Here is a 24404-nt window from a genome sequence, read left to right as displayed (position 1 = left end):
CTCAAATTCTCTTGTGGTCCATCTCCTCTTATCTCATCCCTATCTCTCTTCTCATTCAGCTCCAGGAGGATCAGCATTTGTAAGGTTTCCATCATCCAAGAAAAGGGTTAAAATCTCGGGCTCTGCCTGCCCAGAACGCCCACCCTGGCCCTGCCAGGCATCTTCTCTCTGCACCCCTTCTCCTTCTCGGCTGTGCTGCCAGCAGAAGATATCAAATTTCAAGGTGGCACAGGCAGACACCGGCGCTCTCTCTCTCTGTGGCTGCTGCCCGATCCCTCTCAGTGCTCCTCCACCCTTCCATCCTGCAGGGGCCTTCACGTCCCTTCTCTGTCGAAGGCCCGGCTCCCCTCACCCGGCCGCATGGCTTCCCCTCCCGCACCCAGCCCGCAGCGGGGCAGGGCAGCTCTGAACCTTTCACCCACCGGAACCAAGAGAGCTTCCCCTGGGAGTTCTCCGCTTTTAACCCCCTGTGTGCTCAGAGGTGAATCCATGTCCTCAGGGGCCACAACAGGTGCCAATATTCAAATCTGAGCCCTGATTGGTTTGACCACAGCATCCCAAAAAAACTCACTTCCTTTTCAAACCAGGACAGCGGGACCAAGGGATCCGAACAGAAAATCCTGAACGAGCTCAGTAACCCAAAAAATGGGGTTAAATGTGAAATGAGGGGCTCTCATTGGCTGGTCCAGCACAGCCCGCGCCTCTCCATCCCCGCCCCCACCTGCCCAGCCCCCCAAGGTTCCCCCTCGCCAAAAATCCCCCAGCCCGGGGCTGCAGCGTCCCGGAAAGGCCTCAGCCAATGGCAGCGCAGGCAGGAGGCGGTACAGCCAATGAGAGGTCGGGGCGTTGTATTGCCTCATCGGTTGCCGGGCAGAGCCCGTGGCCGATCGCTGCCCAGAAGCGGCGGCAGCCAATGAGAGCGCGCGGCGCTGCCGAGCCCGCCCTGCTCCGGACTGGCGCTCCCAGCGCAGCGCGGCTGCTTTGGGGCTGCTGCTCCCTGCCCGGCCCCGGCCATGGGGCGAGGGGTGGCAGCTGGGGCCCTGCTGGTGGCACTGGTGGTGCTGGGAGCCCCCCTGGCTGCGGGGGCGGAGCTCTTGGGTGAGCGGGGGGCGAGAGGCGCTGGGACAGGGGGGGAGAAGGGGGAAAAGGGGGGAAGGGGAGAGCTCGGAATGGAGGGGGAGGAGGAGAGGACCCCCAAAGGAGAGCGGGAGGGGCTGAGGGGTGGAGGGAGGGGAGGGGAGGGGAGGGGAGGGGAGGGGAGGGGAGGGGAGGGGAGAAAAGAAGAGGGGATGACCCCAAAACTGAGCCCGAGGGGGCTGGAGATTGGGGGATTTGTGGGGAAATGGGGCCATAAAAGTGATTTGGGAGTGGCTGGATGTGGGGGGGGAGAGGATGTGGAAGGAGAAATGGGGGAAGGGCGGCAAAGAGGCAGCGGCAGCGCGGGCAGGAGGGTCCCGTGGCGGCCGTGGGGCACAGGGGGTGCGGAGTGGGGATCTGGGGTGGGCCCCGGAGGTCTGGGGGTGCTGCTGGGGGGTGCTGAGGGGGGCACATCCCTGAGCTGTGTGATGCACTCACAGGGGTGTTCCAGTGGATGCATAAGGCCGATTGTCTCTTCATTAACGGCACTGAGAAGGTGAGGTTGGTGGTGAGGTTCATCTACAACCGGGAGCAGTTCCTGACGTTCGACAGCGACGTTGGGCACTTTGTGGCGTTCACCCCCTTAGGGGAGAAGAATGCCAAGAAGTAGAACAGCGACCCGGCTATAATGGAGTTCATGCGGACTCACGTGGACAGGTGCCGGCACAACTACAAGATTGCTGCCCCGATCACTGTGGAGCGCCGAGGTGAGCACGGAGCAGAGCGTGTCCCCTTGGTCCGTGCCCTCCCAATGACCCTGGAGCCCCTCAAAACCTCCCCAAGAATCGCCCCAGAGCCCTCAGCCCTCCTTGTGCCCATCCCCGGAGCCTCCTGTTCCCCCCGTTCCCTCCCAGTGCCTCCCAGTGCTCCCTCCCGTGTCGAAGGAGGGAGACCAGGACACCAGGTGGTCATCAACAGGTCCCATTTATTGAAGAAAGCATCAGACACTTATACAGCAGGTAATTAGCTTACGAATATTCTGTAAGCCAAGTGATCTATTGGTTAAACTATACCATCAACTCTTCCTCATTCCTTTGGGCCTACGTTCTCTATTTCTTACGTCTCTCTGTACACTCGTTGTCATACTCAGCTAGGCCCAAGGACACGCTATCTTGCAGGTGCAGGACTTGGAATTAGCCACAGCCTTGTACTTTTCCATTCTCTAGTCAGCTAAATTCCCAAAAGACACCCTGCCTGCAAAAAAGGGCCTCTGCCCTAGTTAGGCCATCTTTACCAAATTGATTCGGCTGTGTCCCCTCTCCTCAAGCCACTCTTTGACAAAACTCTCCACACTCCCGCGTCCATTTCAGCGACGCATTAAGCTGAGGCTTCCCAGCCAATGAGATCGCGTACCGCTGATGACTCATCTGTTCCTTGGTGGATCCCCAGCTCTGAGTGCCCCGCGCTGGACGCGGCCGCCCAGTGCCGCGCACTTCATTCCCAGTTCCTCCCAGTGCCACCACAGCCCCTCCCAGTCCTTCCGAGTCTCATGCCTGCTCCCCATGTCAATTCCCAGTCTATTCCCAGTCCCTCCCAGTCCATTCCGAGTCCCTCCCACTCTATTCCCAGTCCCTCTCCAGCCCAGCCCAGCCCTCCCCTCTCTCTCCCAGTGCCCCCCAGCTGATCCCAGTGTGTCCCCACTCTCTCTCTCTTTGCCCCAGTCGCCCCCCAGCGTGTTCATCTCGCTGGTGCCCCCCTCGAGCTCCCAGCCCGGCCCCGGCCGCCTGCTCTGCTCCGTGATGGATTTCTACCCTGCTGCCATCCAGGTGAGGTGGTTCCAGGGCCAGCAGGAGCTCTCGGAGCACGTGGTGGCCACCGACGTGCTCCCCAACGGGGACTGGACCTACCAGCTGCTGGTGCTGCTGGAAACGCCGCCCCGGCGCAGGCTCAGCTACAGCTGCCAGGTGGAGCACGTCAGCCTGGAGCAGCCCCTGAGGCGGCACTGGGGTACGGGGGAGCCCCTGGGGGCGCTGGCAGAGCCACTGGGCTTTGCTGGGAGCCACTGGGAGGGAGCTGGAGAGAGCCGGGCTGGAAGTGGGAGAGGGGCTGGGCAAGGGCTGGGAAGGGGTTTGGGGGATGCTGGGGAGGGTGGGATGGGGATGGGGGGGTCCTGGTGGGCACAGGGAGGGGGTTTGGGGGTGCTGGGTGTGACTGGGAGGGATCGCAGTGAGCCCGGAGGGGCTGGAAGGGGATGGGCGATGGCAAAGCGGGGCTCGCCATGAGCTCGGTTGTGCTGGGCACAGACTGGGAGGGCTCTGGCTGAGTCCTGCCGGGGCTGCCAAGGGACTGCGAGAGGCTTTGGGGGTCCTGGGGCGCTAGGGGCAACTGGGAGGGGGCTGTGGGATGCTGAGAGGGACGGGAGGGGCTTTGGTGGCTCCTGGGCAGGACAAAAAGGGATCGGGGGGAGGTTTCAGTGGTTCCTGGCTGGGCTGGGGGCCACAGGGAGGGCGCTGGGAGGGGCTCGGGGTGTCGGTGAGAGGTTTTGGGGCTGCTGAGCCCTGCAGACCCCCCAGAGATGCCGCCGGACGCCGCCCGCAGCAAGATGCTGACGGGCATCGGGGGCTTCGTCTTGGGCTTGGTCTTCCTGGCGCTGGGGCTCGGCTTCTCCCTGCTCAAGAAGGTCAGGGCGGGTGCCGGGGGTGGCGTCCCCCCTGTGGCGGAGCGTGTGCGCTCCCGCCGGGGCCCCCAGCCCGGTGTCACCCCCTTTTCTCTGCCCACAGAGCTCCTGAGCCGGCGGCGGCCGCAGCCCCTCCCCGTGGGCTCGGGCCCGGCCGGGACCCCTCGCTCCGTCCCCGCTCCGCTGATTCTGGGGGGGTCCCGTGTCCCTCCCAGCCCCGCTGGCGCTCTGCCCCCGCCCAGTGCCTGCTCCCAGTGCTCCCAGTAAAGCTTCCCAATTGGCCCCGGGGCCGTTTATTGGGGGGTGATGGGGAGGGATTTGGGCGGGCGATGGGACGGATTTGGGCAAAGGGAGGGGGACAAAGAGTGGGGGCTGGGCCCGGGGGGAGCGGGAGGAGGAGGAGAAGGAAGGGGCGGGGGACGTGAGAGAGAAGAGGGGAAGGAGGCGGATGAGGAACGAGGAGCGGGAGGAGCGATTGAACCGGGGAAGGAGAGGCGGGAGGAAGAGGAGGGGGGGACATAAGGAGAGGACCAGAAACAAGAAAAGTAGCGGGGATGCTCCGGCCTTCATCATGGTGTCTACAGGGGGGGCGAGGAAGATGCGGAGCCCCCAGCCAGTTGTGTTCTCAAGCCGGGGGGCCTTTCACCCTGGGGGCCGCCCGGGGTTATCCAGCGTGGATTCTCCCACAGGGGATGGACCTGGAGCGATGCACGGAGCTCCACCGGACAACCGCGTGTCCTTATTCTGGAAGGAATGGTGGAAGGGGATGATTCTGATTCTGTCTTCACTGACAAGTGACTTGGAAACAAAACTCCATTCCAGGCTTTTCCATGGGGGAATTGAGCTCTGCACTTTCATCTCCATGCCATTGCTTTCCTCTTCCAGCTTCCTTGTTGATGGAGATCTCTGGCTGGTGATGGAATACATGGATGGAGGAACTTTGCAGGATGTTGTCAGACAGACACGCATGGCTGAAGGAGAGATGGCAGCTGTCAGTCGGGAGGTGAGGGATCCTGCTTGTCACTCCCATGGCTGGGACACGATGGTCCTTCCAAACAGGGCGTGAGAACAGGAGTGGCTCCATGCTCAGGGCTTTGTTTCTGTGTTGTTTTTGTGAGCTGGGGAAGAAAGAGCCTCTGCAATGAACGACCTGCCAGCATTTCTGCTGCACTTCTGCTCTGTTCTTGTTCTCTCTCCTGCTGTTATGGTACTCTCTGTCTGCTTTGGATTTGATTTGCTGTTCTCAGCTTTGCCTTGAACCGTTTGCCTGGAGCTTGTGTGCACTGCACTCCTGGCCTGTCACAGCAAAGCTGCTGCTGGCAGAATTCTGAACTGTCCTTTCTTGCGTGATATATTCCGGCCATTGGTTATTGCCCTGGTGTTTCTTGTTCTCTCTCAGTGTCTGCAGGGCCTGGATTTCCTCCATTCCAAGCAGGTGATCCACAGGGATCTGAAGAACTCCAACATCCTCCTGGGCATGGACGGCTCTGTCAGGGACTCAGTAAAAGCCACTGCATGAAAGCTGAGGGTTTCTTGAAGGGTCCAGTTCCATCTTTCCTTGGCTACAGTCCTGAGGGATTTTCCAGCTGACTTCACTACTGCACTCTCAGACTGAGCGTGGGGAATCTTGGTGCTTGGTTTCCTCATTCTAGCTGCCTTTGACAGGATTTGTTTCTGTCCTCAGTGATTTTGGCCTCTGCGCTCAGCTCAGCCCTGAGCAGGACCAGCGCAGCTCCATGGTGGGCACTGCTCACTGGATGGCCCCAGAAGTTGTGACCAGATCTCCTTATGGCCCCAAGGTGGACATCTGGGCCTTTGGCATTGTGACCATCGAGATGGTGGAAGGAGAACCTCCTTACTTCAGGGAATCCAACGGCGGCCATGGTAAGAGGCAAATTCTGCAGGGGCTGCAGAGGCCTGTGAGCACAGGGGGACCCTGCACTGGGAGCAGCAGCTGGAGGTTTCTGCACATGGGAAGGGAATTCCCAGAGGACTCCAGCCTCACCATAGATGAAAATTCTGCAATCTCCAGCAATAATTTGCTTTGGGGTTTAAGTTGTTGCAGCCCATCTGGCTGTGAGGATGAGCTGGAAATGTGAAGCAAGTGCATCAGCTCTAATGTTACCTTGCAAGAAAAACCCCAAACCAACCCCACATCCCAGCCCCAAACAAAACAAGATTTCTGCAGGAGCTTCTAAAAGACATTTTGCAAGATGATCTTCCCCCTGATTCTTCTCACTGGGAAACTTGTCGAGAACATGAAGATGATTGTTTAACATCCTCATAGTCTAACGTATTTCTTTCCTAGTCCAAGCTACTTTCTCCGTGTCACCAAGCCTGAGCTTTCAGCATCACAAACCTTCTGTTTCTTGCCTGGCAGTTTCTGGGATGGGGCATCAGGAATGCATTTACTTGAGTGTCAGTGGCACTGCAGAGATGCACTTGATGTAAGAATCCTCTGAAATAACACAGGCAGACCACACTGACTCTGGAAAATGGCCTGTAAAGCTGGTGTCCAGATTTGGAGAAGCAAAATGTGCTCGTTCTGATGGAGGTTCCTACTAACAGAGTCAGCCAATGGAACTGGCTCTCAAGGCGAGATCATTTGGATGTTGCCGTGGCTGTGGCAGCCCCAGGGTTTGGGTTTTTTGGTTGGCATAGCAAAATGAGCTCTGAGCAGCGTCTGTGGCAGGGAGGAAAGTGCCCCTGGAGCTGGGGCTGAGGCCCCGGGGTGGATGTGAGCCCGTGTGGGTGTGAAGGGAGCTGGCAGAGCGCTGAGTTTGCTTTCCCTGCAGGCTCGCACTCTGATCCGGCAGAACGGGACCCCGCAGCTGCAGGAGCCCCGGCGCCTGTCGGCTCTGCTGCGGGACTGCCTCGAGTGCAGCCTGGAGCCGGACGAGGAGCGGCGCTGGGCTGCCCAGGAGCTGCTGCAGCTGAGGGCCAGGGGCTGCAGGGGAAGCAGCAGCGCCAGGGAGGGGTTTTCTTGTGGGGCCCCCTCCGACAGTCTCCAGTCTGGCTGCGTTCCACACGCAGAGCAAGCAGAACCCTCGCCTGCTGTGGCTTGGCAGCTCCTTTGGAGCTCATCTGGGCCTGGTGCCCCACAGCGAGCAGGGACATCTTCAAGCAGCTCAGGGGGCCCAGAGCCCTGCCTGACCTGAGCTTGGATGTTTCCAGGGAGGAGGCACCTCCCACATCTCTGGGCGCCTTCTGTCAGTGTTTCCCCACTCTCCTGGTTAAAAAATTCTTCCTTAGATCTAATCTGAGCCTGCTTCTCTCTCCTGAGTTTCAAATAATTTCCCTTTGTCCTGTTGCAACAGACCCTGTGAGGAACTTGACTCTGGGAAGTAACAGTTCATTTCTTTCCTTTTTATCCTTTGGACAGCACCCATTTTTATCATCAGCCAAGCCTCTCTCCAGCCTGACCCCTCTGATCACTGCAGCAAAGCAACTGAGGCAGCAGCGGAGGAGATGAAGCCCTTGAGGACAGCTTTCAGTTCTAGTAGTTAAAACAACTAGTTAGTTATGGTAGTTAGCACTACTAGTTGGTTAGGGTAGTTAGGATTGCCTGTTTGTTATGGTTCTTAGGACAGCCTGTTTGTTATGGCAGTTTTTTGAATAAAAACTCTCTTAACCCTCAACTGCCTTGCCGTGTCCCTTCCTTCTCCCGCTGTGCCTCAGCTGCCCGGAGCAATGTGAGGGGAGAGCGGGCCCAGCCTGGCCCAGAGCTGAGCCCCAGCAGAGCCCTGGCAGAGCCCAGAGCAGCCTCGGCACCTGCAGAGTCAGCCTGGAAGGAGGCGCTTGGAGCCTTCTCGGCTGCACCTGGCTCTTGGTTACAAACTGGGTGTGCTGGAAAATGCCACCGGCTCTGCACGAGGGCAGAAGGGGCCCGGGGAAGGCCCAAGTGCTCCATGCAAGGGAAAACCCTGCTCTGGGTTTGTTATAAATAACTAGGTAGTGTTGGCTTTTGCTATTAGGTATTGACTTCTGTAAAATATCCTTAATCACAACCATTTTGATATAGTACAGTTTGTAATCACTTTTAACTGCTTTTGCTGTAGTATAATTTGTCAGCTTTTTGTGGCCAATGCCCTGGCTCCTGTGTAGCTCGTATCCTCAGCACATGATTTAGAAATGATATTTGAGTTTGTGGACAGTGTGAAAAACATCAATTATAGTTTTGGCTTTTGAAAAATATTAAAGTGAATGGCATGTGTTGTGCATTAGAATGTTAACGTTTGCAGAAGTAGCTGTAGTTGTGAAATAATAACTAATTCTTATATTTTTGTAAATAGATGACAATAATAACTCAATAATAACAATAGAATAACAACAATAACAAAAAATATAATAATAATAATAATAACAACAATAATAACACAGATATTTGTGAAATAGCTAATGTTCATTTAAAGTACTTGTGGAAATAGCTAAAACTGTCTGCATGGTCAGATAACATTTAAGGAAGAGATGTGATGAGGAGCCCTGCCACTGACCCTTCCACTGTCAATAACTGTCACCTGCTGAAACCACAGAACAGGGGCCCTTGTGAGGGAGTGACACACAACCCTCAAAACAGCAATCCACAATTCCTGCACGTGCTCTAAAACGGCGAGTTGGGGGTTAAACCAACCTAAAGAATTCCTGGAGCATGTAAACGAGTTCAAAGAAATGTTTGAATGTGTATAACCATTATGAATATGTATTTGAACAATACAATGGAGAAACTAGACAAGAAGAGTTGCTGTGGTTAAGTGGTGTGCCTCTGGCCATCGCCAAGCACCCAGCGCTGTTACTGATTTGTCCCTTATTTTTCCTTATTAAACTTTCAAAAATTCTAAAGAGTGAGGCTCCTTTCTCACAAAACCCAAGGTGCTCACCCCTTGTTCTTCCCCCACAGCCAGGATTTGTCAATCCTAACCTTTGTCTGGATGGAGGAAAAGGAGGCTGCAAGGAAAAGGAAGATGCACTGGTGTGGAGGCCCATGGCAGTCTCAATCTCCCACCCGTGGAGGACTGGTCCCCAATAAGAAGAATACATTTCAAGGTTATGATGAGAAGCTTGCTTCTCCCATTGATCTCTGCAGGCACATGCTGATTTAAGGAAAGTTATGTTGCCCCATTGGCCCGTTGGCCTAATTACCCCAGTTCACTCCCTATTACCCATCTCTGGTTAGTCCCTAGAATGTTCTCCCTCTCTGTCCCTCCATTGGCCCTAATTTACTGCATTCCTCTGCCCCTGTTTCCCTATTAGCAGACCCGACCCTTAACCCCTCCTTTGCACCATTTCCCCCATATCCATTGGACCCTGACCCTCAGCTCCACCCTCACTACCCCATATAAAAACCCCCTGTGCCCTCAGCTTGCACCCTGTCTTTGTCCCTGGGCTCTGTTCAGCTCTGTGCCCTGTTCCTGTACCAATAAACCCAGTTTGCTGCAGATCATACCCAGACCCATCCTGCCAACTTTGTCAGCTTTATAAAGCAGCCGTGAGCTTTGGGCTCCAGAGTGCCGGACGCTCCAAGGGCCTTGGCAGGGCCAGGACGCTCCAGGCTGGGACAGCCAGGCAGGGCAGGAGGAATCACTGCCCCTTTCCCCTCTCTGCTGCTCCATCTCCCAGCCCAGCATCGCTGCAGGACAGCCTCACTCCCAACGCCATCCTGCCAGGGATTGGCTGGGGGGATCTCCTTCCCCTTCCCTCTGGCATGGAGGCAAATCCCATCTTCTCCTTGTCTGCCCTCCTTCCTCTTCTCATTCTGTCCTTCATCCATCCACGTTCCTTTCCCATCTCCACCAGGGAGGACAAGGCCAAGAGATCCCACATGAGGAGGGGCTGCAAACCCAGCCTGGGGAGCTGAGAGGAGGTAAAAGCCTCCCTGTGCTGGGAAGGGTGTGGGGAATGTGAGAAGAGCTTCAGGCAGAGCTCAGCCTATTCCTGGTGCCTCCAAAACCAGCGGTGCCAGATACAGAGATCCACGGGGCAGCAGAGATCCCCCTGCAGATCCATGGGGCTGCAGAGATCCTTCCGCAAATCCGTGGGGCTGCAGAGATCCCCCTGCAGATCCATTTGGATGCAGAGATCCCCCTGCAGATCCCTGGGGATGCAGAGATCCCCCTGCAGCCCCCGGAGCAGCCACGCTGCAGCACGGCGATGCCTGAGAGGAGGCTGTGACCCCGTGGCCAGAGGGCCCCGCTGGAGCAGCCTGTCCTGGCAGGACTGACCCCGGGCCACAGTGGCCCACGCTGCAGCACTTGGAGGGGGCTGTGCCCCGTGGGATGGACTCAGCTCGGAGAAGTTCCTGGAGAAGTCTCCGGTGGGAGAGAGCCCAGGGTGCAGCAGGGGAACGACTCCTGTCCCTGAGCAGAGGGAGAAGCCCCGGGGCATGAACTGAGCCCGGCCCCATTCCCTGTCTGCGGCACTGCCTGGGTAGGAGGTGCAGCTGGAAGGAGGGAGGCGTGGGGGAAAGCTGCATTTAAGGGTCTTCACTTATTTCTCATTATCCTGCTCTGAATTTTTTGAGTTTTCTGTCAGAAATCTCTCCTCTCCCCCACTCATCCACAGGGTTTGGGGCGGTTTTCTCTTTTTGGGGGAAATCAAAGTGATTCACTAATGCTCCTAATTAGGGACAGGAGAAATGAGGCTCCAGGGCTTCCCGCTGAGCCGGAGCCGCCGGAGCCACCGGAGCCGCAGTGCCAGGAAAGCTGTGGCGGGAGGTGCGGAGAAGTTTGTTTGTGTTTTCAGCTCAATCCCGCTCGGGCCCGGGCCCGTTCCAGGGCTGCTCCTCAGCTCCGGCTCTGCCCTCACGCAGCCCGGGGGGCCCTGAGAGCGCGGGGCGGGGCTGTGCCGTGTGCAGAGCCCACCCCTGGCTGGGATTGGGCGATGGTGCCGTCAGTCGTGGTTGTGGCGCGCTGATTGGTGGGAGCGGGGCGGAGCAGGGCCCCGGTGGCGGGCTGAGGGCGGCCGTGGCTGGGCAGTGGCGCCATTGTGGGAGCGTGTGTGCGGTCCCGTGAGCGGCGGCAGCGGCCGGAGCGCGGTGAGGCGACGGTGGAGCTCGGAGGCGGCCGCAGCGCAGGTGGGAGCCGCGCTGGGTTGTGCGGGGGCTCGGGGCTGGCTGCGGGCCTCGGGGCGGCAGGGGGCTCGGGCAGGTTCGTTGTGCCGTGTCCGGCCGGTGTTGCCGCTGGTGTGAGGGCGCTGCGGGAGCGGCTGCCCGCGGTCTCCTTGCGGCCGCTGCCTCGGCAGGAGCCGCTGCCGGAGCAGCGCTGGCTCGGCCCGGTTGCTGTGGCTGGGACAGAGGGGGCTGCCCCGTGCCCGGGGCTGTGCGGTGAATTCCCGTGGCCGGAGGTTTCTGTGCGCAGAGGAGACAGAGGAGTCCTGTAAAAGTGACTTTATTGCTGAGCAGAGGGAGAGGCCGTGGGGCATTTGCCGTGCGCTCTCTGCCATTGTTGTAGTTCGCAGCCTCCTTTTTATCCTCATTTTCCCGGCCTCATCTCCCTCTCCCTGTGCGCAGTGGCTGAGGTACTTGGAAGGTTCAGACCTCCCGATCAGGTAAGTGCGTGTCCTCGTTAATGTGCACCCCCACTTTTTTATAACAGCCGATATTCACAGCTCATTTAAGTCTTTGTCCTTCTGGAAGTTCAGGAATTCAGCGGGACTTTGAGCAGCGGTCCATGTAAATTAGTAACAGTTTTTGAAACTGATGTTTTTTCCCTTCCTTATGTACGAGTCCCTGACTCAATCTCTAGGCAGATTCACTCAGTGATTTTTTTTCTTTTTTTTTTTTTTTTCTTTTTCTTTTTTCCTTACTGAGCCTTCTTTGGTTTTGGGATGATTCGCAGTGCCCTCGTTCCCTGTCCTTCTGTAGCCGTTTCTGGATCAGGAAGCCTGGCTGCCGCCTAAATCCCCTTGCTCAGCTGCTGAATGAGCTGCACTCTCAAAGGTGTGGAGCATGGTAAAAAGATGAGAGTTGTTGTAGCACATCAGAGGAGAAATAGCGTTCGTTTAACCCATGGTCTGCCAGGGAGCCACAAAACTGTGTCCCATTCCCGTCCTTTCCACGTTTGGACTGGTACATGAGCTGCTTTCTTCTTTCCTTTGTTATCTGTTTAATCACTTTTCCTTTGTCATCTTTTTGCCAACAGCAGTTTGTGTCATTTAATTTTTCACAAACTCGTCCTCCTTCTGCTAACAGATGATCTGATCCCATCTCATGGTTAAGTGTTGTGTTCCTCATTTCAGTGGATTGGTCGGCAGGAAGGTCAGGAGCTGGAGCTGTCTGGTTGGTTATTATTGTGAGGACAGCTTGTAATCTAATGATGCCATTGAAATGAGAAATGTGTTCTGTGGCTCCTGATATGAACTGGTCCGGGTTCCCAGGGGCTGGTCCATGGTGTTGTAGGATTTGTTTTGCTGGCTGTTCATCTTTTCCCCATTTTGGGCGCTCTCTTCAGGCAAGACTTCATCAATTTACCACTTTTCTCTAATTGAATCATGAAATACTTGGATTCCCAACTGATTTCCCTGAACTTGTGGCAGCAAGAATTCCTCGGTGTTCTAATCCACCCTATATAACACAGACAGTGACAGCACATTTTGGAGTGGGCAGAGGGATGATTCCACCCCCATTTATTTATAGTGAAGTTTTCCCAACATTCTTCATTTGCTGTTTCCCTTTGCAGCTTCACCCGTTTGTGTTGCAGGGTCAGATATCCTCCCCCTGGGCTCTGCCTGGAGCTGTGCAAATTCCATCAGTGCAAGCAGGCAGAGCTTGGGGTGAGGGGCAGAGGGAATCAGCCCAATTCCTGCCCCAGGCAAGAGACCCAGGTGCATTGTCCACACTTTGCCCAGCAGTGTTCATTTGCATTTCTAAAGCTCCTCTGCAGGCTGCCTGGAATGAAGCTTCTCTTCCAGGGCAGCCATCTGGTGAGTCACATGTGGCCCGCCTAGCATCTGCTGTTTTTTAAAAAAAAGTATTAACTATATACAAGGTCAAAGTATTACGGTAAAAGCTCTTCAGTTCTACAAATGCACCATAAAGGCAGACATTGAAAAACTCAGACCAAAAATTGATTCTCACACTTCTGTCCCAAACCCACCTGACAATATAAAGTGGGAATTATTATAAAAAATTATTATCATGTTGTTATTGAAATAAACAGGTTCAGGTGTCTTCTTCTCCTTTTTAATGCCTTTATTAAAAGTGATCAGCTCAGGATTGGGCGGCTCGGCAGGGCTGCAGTCCCTGTCGTGTCTCCCACGGCGACTGAGAGGAGGAGGATATGCACAGCTTTGTCCACTAGGGGCAGAGCTGGGGGATCAAGTCCTCTTGGGAGCCTTTAGGGCGTGGTGATCCCCGTCAGATCATCTTGCTTCCAGATCATCTTGCTTCGGTCCGAGTCTTGCTTCCTCCAAGACCTGGCCCGGGGGATGAGGAACAATGCAGGTTTCCAGCATCTCTGCAGGCCTAGCACTCCGCTCCTCACATCCAGACAGCACTCCAGTCTCTCAACTCTTATTTGGCTCGTTGTTTTTGGGGTTTTCTCCGTAGCGTTTGGAGTCCCACAAAGAATTCTGGTCTTGGAGTCACTTTGCATAACCCCCCTCACCTTCTCAGGTGTCTTCACTATTCTGGGAAAGGTACAACTTAGCCTCGGGCAAGGCTCTGCTAATACAAACGGAGCGATTAGCCTCAACGACCCGTGATTACAATAACAAAACACGCAGAACTTGGGCAGGGACAGTGATTTGGCTGCCTTTTTGTAACTTTTTCTCATAGAAAAAAATCGAATGAATTTTTGTTCATAACAGTTATCTTATCACTGAAACTGCAGAGAAAAGAAAAACTCTGCAAGAATCTCTTTAGTGTTAGAGAGTTAAGGCATTCCTTGGTTCTGGCCTGGATGTGCAACAGAAGCCAATTCTTTCACAAATAGCGCGGCTGTGCAGAGAAAATCATTCCATGCCATGCGAGTTTTCCTAGATTTTCCTAAACTTTATGTAGTCTGAACCAATCTAAATCCACTGGTTTAATGTTCATTGTTTCCAAGTTTTGTAAGTTTCTAGTATTTGGTTTCCTGTTGGACCCGGATTCCTTCCCCTCTGATGTGCATTCAGTCCACACTCCTGGATTTCCTTCTCAGCCTTTTCCAGCCCAGGTGTCTCCAGCTCTGCCGGGGGCAGTATCAGGGGTAGCTGTTGGTTGCTGTTTGCTGCAGGGCAATGTTGATGTTTTGTTGCTGGTCGTTATCTCTGTGGGTATCTTTTGGGCTATTCCCAGTCTGTTCATATGTTAAACTCATCTCCATTGAGTGGTGTAATACCCCTTAAATAAAACATTTAAAATTCCTTTCCCCAAGGCAAAGAAAACCAATCCTGAGTAGAGAAAAAACGTTTAAAAGAACCGAAATTGGTACATTTTGCAGCACTGAGGTGACGGATTCCCCTTCCTTAATAACAGCCTGTCTTGTAGCTCTTTTCCCTTCTGCTGCCCTTGCAGAGCCATCCACAAACACATTTTCTCCCTCAGGCCAGGCAATGTCCCATCATCAATCTGTCCCAGCCTGGGTGTGGAGCTCTGTCCCTTGAGTGCAGTCCTGGGTTCCTTGCCAGCCCCTCTCCAGGCTGTTCAAACAGGAGGCTGGGTTAAACCCTTGCCCTGTCCTCAGTTCGAAATCCTCCTGTGCCTTTGAACAAGTTTCATACTGTAATAACGGAGCCCTGCTCATCCATTTAGAGGCTGTTTTGGTTATCAGAGCTTTACCTCGATGCCAGCCTTGAACTATAGGATATCCTATGTAGGGTTAAACATTTTAGCACAAGAATTCCTTTGGCAAGACCCTGTTTAATATCCACCTATAATTCAAATTCCTTTTACCTGTCTGGAAGGCCCAGGCCAGCTGCCTCAGTTAATCTTCATTTTAGCACTTGCAAATTCTGTGTTTCCTCCTGCTGTCCATCCATCCAGTTTGTTGACTGGCAGTCAGAGTGTTGTAGGGAGACATCCCTGGCTCCAAAAGCCCTGCCTATAACAGGGACTCAATACCAGGCTGTGAGCCCTTCCTTCCTTCTCTTGGAACAGGATATTGCTTGTCCTGGTTGCTTTAAGGTAAATTGTAGAGGCTCCATATCTAATTTTCCCTCTTTCCCTGGGGCTGTCCACACTTGTGGGTTCACTTCAGCAGGGGCCTTGTCAGATTTTTGCACAAAGGTAGAACAGAACTAGCCTCTGTATCCCCTTTACAGTATTAAAATCCAGCTCTCAAATTCCTTCCTAGGTAATTACAATCACAGGAGGAAGAAAAAGAAATTCATTTATTTCAAACCTGTCCCCCACAGCTTCTTATAGTGGTTGAACAAATCACACCTGCTTATATTTCCCTCTCATTCCCTTAAAAATTAAAATATTCCTTTCCTATTTTCCCCTTTTGGTCTAAGATTCAGAGTGAATTGAGAGGCCCTTGTGTCCATCAGAAAATGCCTCCTCTAAATGCAAACCCACCTGAATGCTCTCAAGGGCTGCAGTGTGGAGGGTCCCTGGTGTGATGGGAGCTGTGACAGCCCTGGCAATCCATGTCCATCAAGGGGTGGACTTGCTGGTCCTGAGGGTGCTGCTGTCTGTGCTTGCAGGGTCCTTGTGCCCTGCAGCTGGAGCCCTGGTTCCTTGCCAGGGGCTGTTTGGGTGGGCTCTCCCCTGCCAAGGAGGGCAATGCCTCTGCCAGGTGCTTGTGGCCGAGCCCGTGCCCTGGGTGCTGGGGCCCCCTTGGGCCCTGGGGTTGATCCCTCAGGGGCTGTAGGAACTGTGCCCAGGCCTTTGCCTTCAGCTTGGCCTTTCACTGCTCCCTTCTTGCACTCACCTGCTGTGCCTTTGTGCCCAAGTGCTGCAGGGCCTTCTTGTGCCCCTCCTGCAGCCCCCTCAGTGCCTGTGGGTGCTAGTCTTGCTTTACAAGAGAGGTGTCTGCTCGGGAAGGCAGAAAAAGCCTCTCTTGGAATGGAGAATGCAAACCCCCTCCCTCTTAATTTTTAGACTAGTGAAATCAAAGGGCTCTCAGGCAAAGATACGGGAATGGGAATAAAAGTTCTTTACTATTGTGTATAATAAAGCAAACAAACACCAACAGCTGCGGCACTGACAGCAAACAGAGCCCGGACCCAGTCCCGGTCTTTGGGCTGCGGCGCTTTCCCCTTGGGTGCAGTTCCGGGCACGGCCAGCAGGGGCGCTGGTGGCTCCCTTGGGGCGGGGCAGCGCATCCCTCCCATGGGAACCTCTCTGAACGGAAATAGAGCAATCCCTTCATCTAACTCTTTCACTTTTTTACCTTCTCTAGCCTTTCTCCTGTGTTTTGGGAAAGAATTTGGAGAGGGCTGCATTTTAACTGAGCTCCTAGTGTTTCGATAAGGTGCTTCCTGTGGAGAGAGAGAGTTTCCCTGGACAGCTGGAGCTGTGGTTACCAAGGGGACGTAACTCAGCGCCGGACGGGGTCAGGGGAGGATATCCCACCGAGGCTCGGTCGGAGTGTGGGCAGGGTCTGCTGCTGGAATCGCCAGAGGGGGATCTTCCCGTGGAGCCCGAGGCGGAGCGTGGGTAGCACCCACATGGCTGATGGCGGCTTATCCGGCAGCTCCCGGCAGAGCAAAAGCAGGTGGGAGAGCCCGGCAGCAGCGGCGGTGCCTAGCGCAGGTGGCACGGGCAGGGCAGCCGGGGATGGGATGGCTGGGACCCCCCCTGGGTGTGGTGGGTGCAGTGACCTCGGAGCATGCAGCAGGACAGAGCAACCCCCATCTTGCCCAGCATGGGCGGCAGAGCGGCCGCGGGCCAGGCAGTGGGAGCAGGGCACACAAATTGTGCGACAGCACCGGGGCAGGTGGAGCTGCCCTGGGCAGTGAGGCCGCACCTGGGATGGAAACCGGGGCAGGCGGAGCTGAGGCGGGTAGCGAGCCAGGACCCGGGACAGGCGCCTCGGCCGTGAACGGAGGGGGAAAGACCTGCAGAGGATCCTACTCTCTTTCTGATTTTTCCTGTTCTTCTCCTCCCTTTCATTTCCCCTTTTTTTTTTTTTTTTCCTCTGGTGTTTCTGATACTTTAAAGATTTTTATTTTCCTAAAATCTCCTGTCTAACATATGGCATATTCTCTTTCTTCTAGATTAAACGATTTTTTTTACAAATAAATCCAGAGCCTAAAAAATCTAAAATTCTGCATGGATACTTTGAAATGGTCAACCAGCTAACTCATGACCTGCAAATGTTTTTCTCTTCACCTTTTTATTTGTCCATTGGCAAATTAAACATCTTTCAGTTACTGGCTTTGCTACTCCAAAAATCCCAGTGCAGCCGTAGTTCCTTAAAAAATGATCACACAAAGCGTGAGTACCCCAGTGGATTTTCTGATGCAAGTCTTCTAATATTTTCCTAGTAAGCACGTTTTATTATGAAATTGTCTTCCATCAAGAAGTTTCCATTTCCCTGATTTATCTTTTTCACTTCCTATCTTGTTTAATTCTTTCTCTCGGCTTCCCTAAACTTTGTAATTTCCAACTTTTCCTCCTTTGGAGTTATTATTAACATAACTCTTTTATCTCCATCTTCTACTGCATCCTTAGCTTTGTGATGTGCCCCCAGGTTGCCCAGGTTGCCTCTCCTTTGGCCCGGGCTGGGTTCCCCCCACCCGCAGCGACTTGAGCAGCCGAGAGCCCCGCGCTGCCCATCCCGACCTGTCCCGGCTCCATCCCCGTTCCTGCCGCGGGCTGTGAGGGCTGGGGGAACGGGGCACCGAGGGTGTGGCTGCTGCTGGGGGAGGAGGAACAGGCAAGGAAGGGCAGGGATGAAGGGGGGGGGATGAAGTGGAGATAAGACAGAGGAAGAGGAGGAGGAGGGGGAACGGAAGAGGAGGAGTGTGAGGAAGAGGAAGAGGAGGGACGAAGATGGATCAAGGCTGAGCTGAGGGAACCATGCTGTAGATCCCTGCCTGAATTCGCAGCCCCCACCTCTGGGATCATCATCCCCCCTTAGCACTGGAGAGCGGGGAGGGGGAGCTCGGCCCGGATATCCCGGGGTGTTCCTGGGTTGGGTCTTTTGGGGGACGTTTGGAGAATGAAGGAGTCCAAGGCTGAGTGGAAAAGGCCCCTTGGGGGGACATCGGGGGGTGGCGGTCGTGGCTGCTGGCAGAGGCAGCCTGGAGGAGCAGAGCCCTGTGTCCCCCAGGAGCCCAAAGTGGGGAGCCCAGAGAGGGGGGAGTGCCACCATTGGCGGGAGCCTCAAGAGCCTGGAGAGGGGCAGGGGGGACTCCTTGGAGCCGCTGCAGCCCAGAGCAGAGAATGAGGGGAGAAGGGAGCCCGGGAGCCCAAACAGCCCCGGCATTCCTAAATGGGGAGAGCAAAGCAGGGGGAGCTTTTGGCATTGCTGGGACTGCCAGCAGCCTAGGCAGGGCGGGCACCGAGGAGTAGGGGGGCCCCCAATTCCAGCGTGACCCCCAACAGCTGGGACAGGGGGGAACTCCCTGAGCACCAGAGGGGAGGGACCAGGGACGGGGAACCCCTGGGAGGCTTTTTCAGGGCTGAATCTGGGTGTTTGGGAGGTTTTTCTGGAGCCCAGGTGGCTAGTGATTCCAGAGATGGACTCGGGCACAGGGACCTTCAAACTCAATGTGTGTTGGGGAAGATGAAACAGGAAAACCTTATAAATATGATTGTCTGGCAAAAGACTTTGAGAATACAGAAAGTATAAGGAAGATCGAAACGAAAGCAGCTTTGAGATACCTCAGTTAGTGAATAACTGGAAAACAATGGTGTGGCCTGACTGAAGGCCCTTTTGATGAAACAATTGTCTCTGCTTCCACAGAGATCCAAGGTTCAGAGCAGACTCTACTAGCTCATTAGAATGGGTCCAAAGCGGAGTTTTTAGGGTTTAAAGTGTAACATAGTATGATGATGTAATGATTTTTACAGGCTGTATGTAAATGCTATAAGATTTGTATCTTGTGCTAGATTGGTTAGTGAGAAATGGAATATTCAATGCAGAAGAAGATTTATTGTATTGTAATGGGAACCTTACTCTCTTATGCTTTTGCTCTCTTACTCACCCTCTCATCCTCTCTACCCCTGTCTTCTCTCAGCCCTGCTCCGAGCTGTGCCTGGCAGCTCCAAGCAGGGCCCTGCACCCAGGCCCTTTGCATAAACCGCAAGTTCCATGTCCTGGTTGCAGAGATCTCTCATCTCTGTCTGTCCCAACCATCCTACCCCCGGACCCTCCTACAAACGCTCTCATCCCTTGTTTTCCCCTAACCAGGATTTCCCATTGCCAGCCCTAGGGAGGCTGCGAGGAAGAAGAAGATCCCCCGGGACACTGAGGCAGGTGAGGAGAAAGTCAGTGCCCCTTTCCCCTCTGTGCTGCTCCATCTCCCAGCCCAGCACGGCCCCGGCTGCAGCTCAGCCCTGGGGGGATCTCCTTGCCCTTGCCTGTGGCACGGAGGCAAATCCCATCCTGTCCTTGTCCTTCCTCCCCCAGAGCAGGAGCTGAGCATGGAGAGCAGGGAGGACAAATGCCCGCAGCAGAACCTGGTGGCAGAGGCCGTTTTGAGCGGCTCCACGGCACAGGAAGCCAACGGGGAGGAAAATCCCCTGAGATGCCACACGAGGAGGAGCTGCAAATGCAGCCGGCGGGGATCTGAGGGGGAAAGAGCCAGCCTGGGCCGGGAAGGCGGCCGGAGATGGAGCCAGAGCTCAGAGCTGGTGCTCCATGAGCACATGCATGATGGGGAGAAGCCCCACACGTGTGGGGAGTGTGGGAAGAGCTTCAGGTGGAACTCCGACCTGATCAGACACCAGAGGACCCACACTGGGGAACGGCCCTACGAGTGTGGGGAGTGTGGGAAGAGCTTCACAGAGAACTCCAGCCTGATTGTGCACCAGAGGATCCACGCTTGGGAGAGGCCCCATGAATGTGGGGAGTGTGGGAAGAGCTTCAGGCACAACTCTGTCCTTATCCAACACCAGGGGATCCACACTGGAGAAAGGCTGTACAAGTGTTCCCAGTGTGGGATGTGCTTCAGCCGGAGCTCCTACCTGATCACGCACCAGAGGAGCCACACTGAGGAGAGGCCCTACAAGTGTTCCAAGTGTGGGAAGAGGTTTACGACCAGCACCCATCTCCTCCGGCACTATCGGATTCACAGAGAGGAGAGGCCCTTCCAATGCCCTGACTGCGGGAAGGGATTCAAGGGCAACTGCACCCTCATCATCCACCGGCGCATCCACACAGGGGAGAAGCCCTATGAATGTGATAAATGCAGGAAGGGGTTTCAGACCAGCTGCAATCTCCTCTGGCATTATCGGATTCACACACAGGAGAGGCCCTTCCAATGCCCCGACTGCGTGAAAGGATTCAAGCAGAACTCCACCCCTGTCACCCACCGGCGGATCCACACCGGGGAGAGGCCCTACGAGTGTCCCCAGTGTGGGAAGAGCTTCTCCAGCAGTTCTAACTTGACCCAACACCAACGGAGGCACCACTAAGGGAAGCCCTGTGAGTGCCCCCAGTGCAGGCAGAGCTTCGTGCGCTGCTCCAGCTCCGTCCCCCACTGGAGGAGGCACTTTGGGCACAGCCCTGGTCACTCGCATTCCCTGCGATCCATGTTGGCAACACACCTGGCTGCTTCACCTTTTGGTTTGGCCTTAATTTTCCTCTGGTTCCTCTTCATCCTTTAAAAACGCCCAAAACTGGGTTAAATGAAGGAAATTAATCGAGTTTATCTGAAGTTCCATAATGTCTGAGTTTTTTTAGAGGGAATTTAGGATCTGGGGACACGTTCTGTGTGGAGTACTGCTGTTGCTAAGAGGCAGGAATTTGATCTCACCCTTCTTGTGTTTTTAAGAACTCCTCCCCTGACCCAAACCCCAACTCCACCCTTGGGATACCCGATAAAAACTCCACGGCTCTGCCTTTGCTCTGCTTTTGAGGGGTAAGAAATGAATTCCCAAAGGATCAGCCCTTTTCCCACTGGATTCCCAGAGGATCAACTCTTTTCCCACTGGATTCCCAGAGGATCAGCCTTTTGCCATCAGATTCCAGGAGAATCAACCTTTTTCACTGCATTCCCAGAGAATTCTGACTTTGTCACTGTTCTTTTTTGTTTGTACTACTGCATTTGTATTTTTAATTTTTTCTAATAAAGAACTGTTATTTCTACTCCTATATCTTTGCCTGAAAGCCCCTTAATGTCAAAAATATTATTATTATTATTATTATTATTATTATTATTATTATTATTATTATTAATGATGATGATGATAATAATAATAATGATAATAATAATAATAATAATAGTAGTAGTAGTAATAATCAAAGGGAGGAGGATTACATTTTCCATTTCAGTGGAGGCTCCTCTAATGGGGAGACACCCCCATGGCTGGGCCATGTGAAATAGTCCCTGAAAGATGTAAATTACTTTGTGGATAGGCATGGGGGTCTATGAATCTGCAACAGGCTGATGTAATTAAAAACAGATTAATTAAGGGGTGTTTCCAAAAATAACTGGGGGGTCTTGGTGGCCATAACAACCTTTGGCCTTGGTCCTTCTCTCCTATTACATCAGCCTGTTGCATATTCATAGACTTTTTGCATATCCATAAAGTACTTTACATATTCCAGGAACAAAATTGGCTTCATCCATTTGGGGGTCCCACCCCCCTCATTGCTCAATTTGGGGTGTCCCATTCCCCTTCCAGCTCAGTTTTGGGATCCCATACCCCTCCCAGCTCAATTTGGGGGTCCCATTCCACATTCTCACCTCAACTGGTGGGGTCCCATCCTCCTCCCAGCTCAGTTTTGGGGTCCCACCCCCCTCTTTTCGCTGCTCTCCCCTTTCCGATTGTTCCCCCAATCCCCTCCTCTGTGTTTGCTTTTGGGGGCTCCAAGCCCCTCCTGCTTCGTTTTGGGGTCCGACCCCGTTTTGGATTAATTTGGGGTCCCCAGCCCATCCCCAGGGTCACCTTCCCCCCCCCCCACAAAATTCCGCTCCTCGCAACTGATGAGTCATCAGCGAGACACGCTCTGATTGGCTGGAAATTACCCCACGCGGTCTCTGAGTATTTACGGCAGTGAGAGGCCTTGGTCTGTGGCTGGCAAGGGACGAGTCAGAGTTGGGCCGGGCGCTGATTGGCTGAAAATCGCTGGGCGGGGCCAGTGCTCTGAGTTTCTGCCCAGCAAGTGGATCGTCATCAGTGCCGTGCGTTGTGATTGGTCAGGATCTGTTTTGGGGGGCAACAGGAAGATCTGCAGTTACTTGGGGTTTATTTGGGTTTATTTAGGGTTGGTTTGGGGTTTATTTGGGGTTATTGATGGACTATTTGTGGTTTATCTTGGGTTTTACTTGGTTTATTACTGTTTATTTGGGGTTATTTGGAATTATTTGGGTTTATTTGCAAGTATTTGGGTTTGTTTGGGCTTATTTAGGTTTGTTTGGGCTTGTTTGTAATTATTTGGGGTTCTTGGCATTAATGTTGGTGTATGTGGGATTTTTTTAGGTGTGCTTGAAATCATTTGGGGACTTTTGGCTGTAATTTGTGGTGTTTTTTTGGTTTTTTGGGGTTATTTGGATTTCTTTGGGGTTATTTGCCGGACTGTTAGGTATTGTTTGGGGGTTCTTGGGGTTATTTGGGGTTTATTTCGAGTGTTTTGGGGTCATTTGGGGTATTTGGAGTCATGCGGGGTCAAAAAATCCGGGAATGTTTCTCCTGCAAAGCACGGGAATTTTTCCTTAAAAATCCCAGAGTTTTCCCCAAAAAACCGGGACTGTTCCCTTAAAAATCCTGGACTTTTCCCAGCCAATAGTGGTGCGCCCTGCCCCAACCATCCAATCACCATGCTTCATCTCCCAAATTAACGAATCATGGCGCACCCCGCCCCAAGCCATCCAATCACTGCCTGTCTCCCCTCAGGAACACCGGCCTTCCCATGCCTCTGATCCAACCAATTACCGCACGCCTCCTCTCAGAAACACCCACCTCTTACGTGCTGAACCAACCAATCACCAGGCATCTCCCCTCAGCAACGCCCCTCCCTCTTTCCTCACTGGGCGTCTCCCCTTGGCCAAGCCCACGTACCCAGCCCCACTCCTGTCAATCACCGCGACCTCTACGAAACCAACCAATCATCGCGTGTCTCCCCTCAGCAACTCCCGCCCTCCCTGTGCTGCTCCAGCCAATCAGAGCCGAGCCCAAAGTGGCACCCCTCCCCCTGCCCCCCGGGCCCCCCTCAGGGACCCCCGGGAGCCGCCCCGGGCTCGGGCGGGTCCTGCGGGAGGCGCTGGAGAGAGCGGGGGAGGCGCTGGGAGAGGACGGGGGGCTCTGGGAGCTGCTGAGGAGGCGCAGGGACAGGTGAGGGGTCCTGGAGGGGTCGTGAGGAGAATTTGGGGAGGGGTCTTGAGGATGTTTGGGGGGGATTTGGGGAGGGTGTGGGGGGAACTTGATGGGCTTTTAGCAGGGTCTGGGGGTGCTGGGGATGCTTTGGGGGGGAATTTGGGGAGGGGTCCTCGGGGGGTGTCATGATCCGTCCTCACGGACAGGTTTCATGATGGTTCACGGATTTGATCTCAGGGTGCAAAAAGAACCGACACGGTACAAGGGCGTTTGCAATGATAATCGAAACAAATGCACCTTTATTGAATGACCACAGCAAAATGTGATAGAGGGATTAAGGGAGAGAAAAAGAGAGAGGAAGAGAGAGACAAAACAGCGAGAGAAAGAGAGAAAGACGGGATAGAGCTACCAAACGTAAAGACCAAGTCCTTTGGTCCAGTCGAGGATCCGCCTGTTACGTCGGGGAGATCTCAAAGTGTCTCACTAACTCAGAGGTTTTTATTATGATAACTCTATTGGAAATTGCGAGGGGGGGGATAGAGATACAATAAGGAATAGATGTAACAGGTAGTCCATGCTCTCAGCAGTAACCGAGAGCCATTGTCTTCTTGGTCCAGTGGTCACAACCTGCAGGCAAACATCTCGCTTCGGTCAGCTTGCCTCCCCCACACACCTGCCCCGGGCTGGGGGTTTCAGTCCCAGTCCTTGGAAGGAGCAGAGGGGCCTTTTCACATGGGGGTTCCATGTCTCAGTCCTTGATGGAGAGGCTCCTTACATCTCAGTCTGTCTGTCACGGTGGTTGTAAAACAGGTGAGGGTCTTCTGTGGGACACCCCCTGAAACTCAGGAGAAGTCCAGCCAGGCTGAGAGGTGGGACAGCTCCCAAGGCTGTTGTTGCACAAAGGGCACGGTGCCCCCTTCTTCTTCTCATTGGGCTCAGCGTAGCACACAGCAAACAACACCTGTGAGAACAATGGCTTAGCAACGCTCTCAGGTCTCAGGCACATGACTTTCTCCCTTGGAGCCAGAGATTTAAGACAGGGGGGTCTTCTCTTCAGTGGTCCCCCAATGACGATCATGAGGCAGATGAGGGAAAATTCAGACAGACTCTCACACGACCCCATGACTCACGATTGTCTTGAGGGATCTTCATCAGCAGAACTCTGGAGCATCATTGATGAGTCTGCAGAACTCGCCGTACATTGGTAGTATAACCCGGAAAAATAGGGACGATAGAAAGAGAGGAAAAAGAGAGTGAGAGAGGGAAAAGAAAGGATAGGAGAAGGAGGGGGAAAGGGAAACAATA

At 54.0% G+C, this 24404-nt stretch overlaps 1 pseudogene; it reads left to right on the top strand.

Annotated features, from left to right (window-relative positions):
• Positions 1-24404, top strand: part of LOC128945551 (uncharacterized) — a 1882792-nt pseudogene that overhangs the window by 12087 nt on the left and 1846301 nt on the right.

This window comes from Melozone crissalis, unplaced genomic scaffold, assembly GCF_028551555.1.
Source record: "Melozone crissalis strain CALT ecotype California unplaced genomic scaffold, PUWL_Pcris_2 ptg000066l_1, whole genome shotgun sequence".
Taxonomy (NCBI): domain Eukaryota; kingdom Metazoa; phylum Chordata; class Aves; order Passeriformes; family Passerellidae; genus Melozone; species Melozone crissalis.
The sequence above is the reverse complement of the archived record's forward strand: the minus strand, read 5'-3'. Positions and strand labels throughout refer to the sequence as shown.